General features: G+C 40.7%; 1 long non-coding RNA gene across 1 annotated transcript; it reads right to left on the reverse strand.

Moving 5' to 3' along the window:
• Positions 1–5,003: 5,003 nt before the first annotated feature.
• LOC116374408 (uncharacterized) lies at positions 5,004–6,736 on the reverse strand. The gene is made up of 2 exons (XR_004210329.1): positions 6,402–6,736; positions 5,004–5,245 (listed from the first exon to the last, which is right to left on the reverse strand). It is a non-coding gene; the product is annotated as an uncharacterized LOC116374408 (long non-coding RNA).
• Positions 6,737–8,309: the final 1,573 nt, after the last annotated feature.

Here is an 8,309-nt window from a genome sequence, read left to right on the forward strand (position 1 = left end):
TTTTTTCCTTAACTATAGACTTATGAAGAAAGTTAAGCGAAGTTGCTATTCCACAATAAAGCCCTTGGATATGTTCTTAATTTAAAAAAAAAATCTTCCTAAGAAAAAAGGTAAGATGAAATGGAATTCTTGAAAATAATGTTTTAGGATTTCTTATTGGAAATGCACTTAACTTTAGGACAGCTAAACCCTTGTCTTGAGCCGAATGGATACTTTTGTAACCATGAATGTTTTCTTGCGCCACATACACAGTTGGCTACCGGATACTTAAATACAGCAAGAAAACAAATTAAACACGCATTATCTAGATAGCTAGTCATTCATAAATATATTAAAATATTTGTGTTAAATAGCTAGCTCTATCTCGTCAACTTGCAAAGAAAAACTTGGCTAACGTTAAGGTCGTTAGCTATGTTGGCTATAATGTCGTTATGCATTAGCTAGCTAACGTAGCTACCTAACTTACCGGTCGCACAGTCCCCCGCAGTCTCACCTATCATGAATGACACCTTCTCCTCCAGCTGGTCCACATGAATGGTCTATCAGCTCCCTTCTTCTTAGCAACCGACTTGCAACCACTTTTTTTTACGGCGTCACTGTCCCTTGCCATACCCCCGACGGCAGAGACAGACTCGGCCACTCTCGCCAATCCTCTCTTTTTGGTCTCTACAGTGACCCCGCAGTTATCGAGTCTCCCCAACAGCAACCTTTTCATGGTTGCTATTTCCTCCACCATCACTTCAAGCTCTTGTTTGCTTAAGTTTTTATTGCACTTTCCTTGGTTATCCATTGTTGGTTTTCATATAGCTAGTCTGATGGCTGTAATGTTTGAACAATAAAAAAATAACCAAATCGTATCATCCCCGTCACATTGGCGTATTTATTGGTTTCAAGCACGTCCCTAATGTCAATGCCACATAAGATATTATGAAGAAACTTCTTACTTTTTTCATCAGTAATGTTTTGTGAGAAGAGAATAAACCCTCCTCACAGCTGCCCATGTCCCTTAAAGTTGATGTGGTTGTTACTGACGAGAAGCACATGGCTGGGCTTTTAAATCACCGCCTCATTAAGTCAGGATTCCTAATTGATTCAGCCATGCCTCATTGCCCATCCAACATTTCCACATCTCCCACCCCTTCTAATGCGACTAGCCCCAATGCTCCTAACCTCTTTTTCCCCTGCCCCACTACAAAGTTTCTCCCTGCAGGTGGTCACTGAGTCCGAGGTGCTAAAGGAGCACCTTAAACTTAACCCCCCAAAAACATCTGGGTCAGATGGTTTAGACACTTTCTTCTTTAAGGTTGCTGCCCCTATAATCGCCAAGCCTCTCTCTGACCTTTTTAGCCTCTCTCTCCTCTCTGCGGAGGTTCCCATTGCTTGGAAGGCAGCCACGGTTTGTCCTTTATTTAAAGGGGAGATCAAGCTGATCCTAACTGTTATAGGCCTCTCTCTATTTTGCCCTGTTTATCAAGTGTTGGAATAACTTCAAAATAATCAACTGCATGGCTTTCTTGATGTCTATATTATTCTCTCGGTATGCAATCTGGTTTCCGCTCAGATTATGGATGTGTCACTGCAACCTTAAAGGTCCTCAACAATGTCACCATTACCCTTGATTCTAAACAATGTTGTGCTGCTATTTTTATTGACTTGGCCAAAGCTTTTGATACGGTAGACCATTCCATTCTTGTGGGCTGGCTAAAGAATATTGGTGTCTTTGAGGGGTTTGCTAACTACCTCTCTCAAAAGTGCAGTGTATAAAGTCAGAACATCTGCTGTCTCAGCCACTGCCTGTCACCAAGGGTGTACCGCAAGGCACGATCCTAGGCCCCACGCTCTTCTCAATTTACATCAACAGCATAGCTCTGGCAGTCGGAGGCTCTCTCATCCATTTATATGCAGATGATACACTTATACTCAGCTGGCCCTTCCCCGGATTTTGTGTTAAATGTTCTACAACAAAGCTTTATTAGTGTTCAACAAGCTTCCTCTTGCTTTAACTGTGAACAAACTCTTGTAAGAAGACTGCCCCTATCCCCACCAGTGTCATTACAGCCTCTGAGGGTTTAGAGCGGGGTAATCACCTCATACAAGTACTTGGGAGTATGGCTAGACGGTACACTGCCCTTCACTCAGCTCACATCAAAGCTGCAGGCTAAAGTTAAATCTAGGCTTGGTTTCCTCTATCGTAATCGTTCCTCTTTCACCCCGTTGCAAGACACACTGGTTGATGCTTATTTATAAACCCCCCCCCGCTCTGAGATCGACTGCAGCCCTTATCCTCCACATACAACATCCGTTCTGCCAGTCACATTCTGTAAAAGGTCCCCAAAGCACACATATCCCTGGGACACTCCTCTTTTAGGTTCACTGCAGTTAGCGACTGGAACTAGCTGCAACAGACACTCAAAATTGACAGTTCTCATTCTCTTCATTCAAAGACTCTATCATGGACACTCTTACTGACAGTTGTGGCTGCTTTGCGTGATGTATTGTCTCTACCTTGCCCTTTGTGCTGTTGTCTGTGCCCAATAATGTTTGTACCATATTTTGTGCTGCTGCCATGTTGTGTTATGTGTTGCTGCCATGCTTTGTTATCTTAAGTCTCACTTTATGTAGTGTTGTCTCTTGTCGTGATGAGTGTTTTCGCCTATACTTTTATTTAATTTATTTGTATTCTTAATCCCAGCCCCCTTCACTGCAAGAAGCCTTTTGATTTTTGGTAGGCCGTCATTGTAAATAAGAATGTATTCTTAACCGACTTGACAAGTTAAATAAAGGTTAAATAAAATATTTACTATTTTGATTCATGCTGACAAATAAATGCTACACTATCCCTGTCAATAGGCATAGTTGGAGCAGGATGCAGATTACCATGCCTCTTTCATTCTCCTAGTAGCTGTCTTTTTTTTTGACTGTCAGGATGTTCATTCCTAGTGCATATGCTACAATGATTTCTGTGATTAATTGTCTGACTTTTTTCTCCCAAGATCTAATTCAGCTCTCCTCTCCTGTTCCCAGGGATCAACTAAGTGCTATACAGCATGCATAGGCTCAGCTGATTCACTCACTATTAGACATTGAGACCTGCTGTTTTTTCTTTGTGTTTTTGCCAAATGCATTTTAGAGTTGAAGAGCACCAAGTACAGATACACATGCTTGTTAGAGCATCTCGAAGACTGAATACAATATATAATCAGTTTGACAGGGTGAAAAACAGATTGTTTTTTCTAATATAGCATGCAGTGATTAGAATTATATTGTCCAGGTCAGGAGCCCAGGCTTTTGCCGTATAGTTTCACTGGACCACGCGATTTTAAGATTGCATACTGCTTAGGCATTTCGCTTTCTCTACAGTTGGCTACATTGGTAACCAGGGCACACAAATGCTCCTAGAGGGGGGAATACTTAAGCATACGTTGATGACAGTTCTGTCTCCATCAGAGGCTCAGGATTTTGGCATACAAGGTAAAACTCACATTTCTGGACTAACATTGTGCCCCCCACCCGGCACTCCTCTATATACATTTATTGGTAGGTTACACAATATTTAGATTTTCTCAGGCAGTATTTGATCACCTTTACCATTTGTCTCCATACTCGATAAATGGAGACACTAAATGTGATGTTCTTTGTTCAAATGTATATGCATGAAATGTACATTATGGAAAACATTCCTCACACTCAGTCATCGTTAGTTCTAGAATAATGGACAGGCAAGAATTTGTCACTGTCAACTTAGGTTAGTAGGAAACTTAGCCTAATTTAAACCACCTAAATATTCACATTCACTGAACATTTAGTATTTGAAACCGCAAACATGCTATGTTAGCTAGCTGACTATGACTTTCCAACACAAGTCTGGAACTCTTCCAAGGTAAGCTTTTGGTTTTACTAATTTATTGCCACCATTAATACATGATTGTAGCGGGTTTACAAACGCGTTAGTTCTATTAGCTATGCTGACGATGTTACTAATATAACTAATATGGTGACAACGATGTAGGCTGTGTGTAGCGGTTTGGCTTGGAAAGGTGTTTTTTGCCTGGTCACATACAGCTGATGTGTTGTGCATTGAAATCCACCAGGGAAGAGGTGAGAGGAAAGCGCATAGATGCGAGAAGGAATACAACGTGGCTGCTATGAAAGTGAACTGTGCTTACGCGTGATCAGTGTAGTATTCACTCTGCCGATTCTGTTGAAAACATTTCTTAAACAGAAGCAAAAGTAACAAAAACGGGGATAAACATACCTGAATTTGTCCAATAAAAACTACTGTTTGCAACTGTTGGACTAATGATTACACCCTATATCAGCTAGATGCAGGTAAGAGTGTGCAAGGCATTATTGAATGTCACCGTCTGTCACCTTAAATGTGTCTCTCGACCTGTGTGCACCTATGTTATAAACTGTCATTCATAGGTTAGGTTGATGGGTATAGGACATGAGTATAGGAACATTAGAGTATCATGTAGTAGCCTAAACCTATTGCCATTACATTGAACTGGGTGAATGGAATATGAATGACAGTCCTCCAATATGCTGTAATAGAAATAACGCCATGCTTAAAAAAAATGTAAAAAACATTTGTCCTCCCTCATCTTAAACGGCACTGACTGCCACTGGAACGTACATTTCTGTGACTTGTTAACTTTCGCTTGCTCGCTCAATGAATGCTGCTGGGCGAAGTAATATGCACCTCGTGTTTTTTTGGCCACCTTATTTGACCTGTTCTGCTTCTTTTGAGAAACGGTTCAATCCTACCTTGAGCCACTACTCGTTGAGTAATTAAAAAACACTAAATCATGATACAGTAACTGGTCACATATGTATTCATTATAGAATTGTCAGTTAACGATAAACCTTTAAACTGCACTCTTCATCTCTAAGTTTCAGGCTCAGATGACAAAACCTGCACACATTCCAAGGATTGCAGGTCTGCAGACTTTCTATTGGTCACATTTAATACAGAGAAATATACAATAAACCAAAGACATTGCTTAACTGTGAACAAACTTTATTGCAGACATTTAACTCAAATAAAATGGAGCATACATAAAATAAACTACAATGTATTTACATTGGAGATTATGTGTGTGTGACAGAGAGAGAGGGAGTGTGTGTGCATGTTGTGTTTTCAGTTTCCTTGTCACCCACCCATCTCTGCATTGTCAGTCTTGATAGGCCCAGTGTATGCACTTCTGGGTGAGGCTGTCAGGCAGTGGTGGAGTGCATTACAGATCTGAAAAGGACACAACGTGGCAGTAAGTATACAGCTCAACATGTTTGTGTGCACATCGGTTGGTGGGATTGAGCATATATGCATGTAATATAATTCTGAATTACCTGTATCCAGTTGGGAATCTGTGTGGCTGCTGCCAACACACTGACTCAACTCCAGCCACTTTAATGGGAATTGATGTAAAATATATCACTAGCCACTTTAACTATGCCACTTTGTTTACATACTCATCTCATATGTATATACTGCACTCGATACCATCTACTGTATCTTGCCTATGCCGCTCTGTACCATCACTCATTCATATATCTTTATGTACATATTCTTTATCCCCTTACACTTGTGTCTATAAGGTAGTAGTTTTGGAATTGTTAGTTAGATTACTTGTTGGTTATTAATGCATTGTCGGAACTAGAAGCACAAGCATTTCGCTACACTCGCATTAACATCTGCTAACCATGTGTATGTGACAAATAACATTTGATTTGAATCCTCTAAAGTTTCTCCCTTCAAGGCCAGTGAAGTAAGAATTGGTGCAGCCGGTAAATTAAAAACCACAGCTGAGGACTGCTGTGACTACAGCTGAACTACTGGGGGTGGCAGATCTAAAAGCTGACAGCGATAGCTGACACCAACATTGCTTATGTTTTATCGGTGTCTGATGTTGGATCTGTCAAATCGGCAAGCAGCTGCTCTTGGTCATTGTCACGAATCTACACCGTAAACGAAAAAGTGTAGGTTATATATAAATACGACGCTCAAATTCAAAAGTAAACTAAATTAGGCTGATATAAATCCTCATCGAGGTGAAGATTACATGTCAAATTCCACTGTTCTAACTTGTAAACAGGGCTGCATGAGATGTTAATGGGACTCCCTGCCGCCAACGGCAATGTGCGTTTTAGGTATAACGCCAGGAGCCGCTTGTTAATTTGACAGCTTTAATAGTTCCACCTCCGACAGCACCAAAACATCCGCTATGCGGATGTGATTGAATAGAGCCCGAAGTGAGAGAGAGTATCCATGTGATAATTACCTGCATCACCCGTCATTGCCGGTGAAGCAGGTGCAGACGTGTCAAGATATAGCTAGCTAACATGATTGCATGTAAAACAACTTTCCAGATGATTAAAGTTGGAAAGAAAAGTTGACTTACCGGTCTGCTGCTCTTGGGAACTAGATAAACATCCGCATAGGTCGGCTGGACAAAAGAACGAGTCAAAATTCACCCAAGGCTGAAAACGGCTTTAGAACGTTGGCCAAGGTAAAACTAGCGCGAGCCCATATCAAATGAATGGAATCGAACGTTCGCAGAGCCCGTTGACTGAAGTGAAGCTTAGATTCCCATTTTGCCTAAATGGCACCAAAAAAGTATCATTTTATTTTAACACTACAATCTGTTCTTAGGACGAAACTGAAAAATAACTAGTGTATAAAGGAAACATCTGCACCTCAGTGGAGCCAATTGTGCTGGTCTGCATAGCGAGGAAGTAGGGTGGAAAATGGCAACTTACTATTTATGGTCTAGCGTTTGATGACGAGATACAATACCCAGCCTTACATAATTAGAAAGAATGATTAACATGGTGTCCGAAATAACAATTTTTGTTTTATAAATAAATATATATATATACACACACATAGCGAGAGATTTGGCAAAATAAGACCGCCATACCTATATTTCCCTATAGTAAACAATAGGACGACCTCAAGAGTAACATGAGTAATCTGTATTTTACATTTTAACTTAACGTGAGCAGGTCTCCATTGCCAACTATAGCGAAACTACCATTGTCCCATTTGTTGTTCTTTCTTGGAGACACTGATAGCTAGCGCTGCTAACTAGCTAATGCTAACGGCGCTAGCTGAACTCCTATGTTAGGCTGGACACATCACACGAACGCTCGGAAGGCGAGTTGGTACCACGGTGCTCAATAGAACTAATAGGAGCTGGCAGGGTGATAAAATGCCCTAAATTAAGGCCTGCTTTTTCGTGATTACTTCAACTACGACAGGCAGCTGGGATATATTATGAAACTGGGCTCCACCGCGGATGCAATGAACCACTTTTTATTAGAAAAAAAAGCATTGTTATAAATGCAATGTGTCCAGCCTAACATAGGAGTTTAGCTAGCGCCATTAGCATTAGCTAGTTAGCAGCGCTAGCATGTTAGCTATCAGTGTCTATCCAGCAAGAATGTCGAGGTCAAAAACGAAATTAATCAAATAAATGTTTTGTTACATACACATGTTTAGCGGGTGTAGCGAAATGGTTGTGTTTAGACCGCCAACAGTGCTATGTTAAGCCATGCTGATTAATTTACTTTAAGGCCAATCGGACTGAAATAACGAATAGGCTGAACGTACATTTCTGTAACTCACTAGCCAACTTCAGCTTGCTAACTCAGTGACCGGTGCTGGGCAAAGAAATATACACCTTTCGGTTTACAGTGTTCCCCATGGGGAAATCCGACTAGCCACAAAATTAACCAGTTTCCAGAATTATTACAGCCGGGTTGGTTTAGAAACCCCATTGACAATGCATGGGAAATGGTTGAGGTCAGTTCAGCCAAAGAATCACGGCTGCCGGTCAAATCAATGGTTGGTTATAAAACTATTCCAGTATCGAGATCCATGATTCCCCTTCAAGTGAAAATCAATCAATTCTAACTCATGCAACAATCAGTCAAAAGGAAATATTTTAAGTAGGTACTCTATCAATTGATCCCTCTTATTTCACTAGGCAAGTCAGTTAATACAAATTCTTATTTATAATGACGGCCTAGGAACTGTGGGTTAACTGCCTTGTTCAGGGGCAGAAAGACAAGATTGTTACCTTGTCAGACCCGATCTCGCAACCTTTCCAATACTCGCCCAACGTTCTTAACCACTAGCCTACCTGCCGTTTCTCAGGCAAACTACTTCAACATCTATTAGGAATAAAACACGCAAACATTTTATATGACTATTGTTTAATTCTGGAAACTTCCACAAGAACAAATAAATATCTTAAAACCATAGAACGATTGAGACCAGAACAGCAACATCCTCTGGCATTGTCAAA

This window comes from Oncorhynchus kisutch, linkage group LG6, assembly GCF_002021735.2.
Source record: "Oncorhynchus kisutch isolate 150728-3 linkage group LG6, Okis_V2, whole genome shotgun sequence".
Taxonomy (NCBI): Eukaryota; Metazoa; Chordata; class Actinopteri; order Salmoniformes; family Salmonidae; genus Oncorhynchus; species Oncorhynchus kisutch.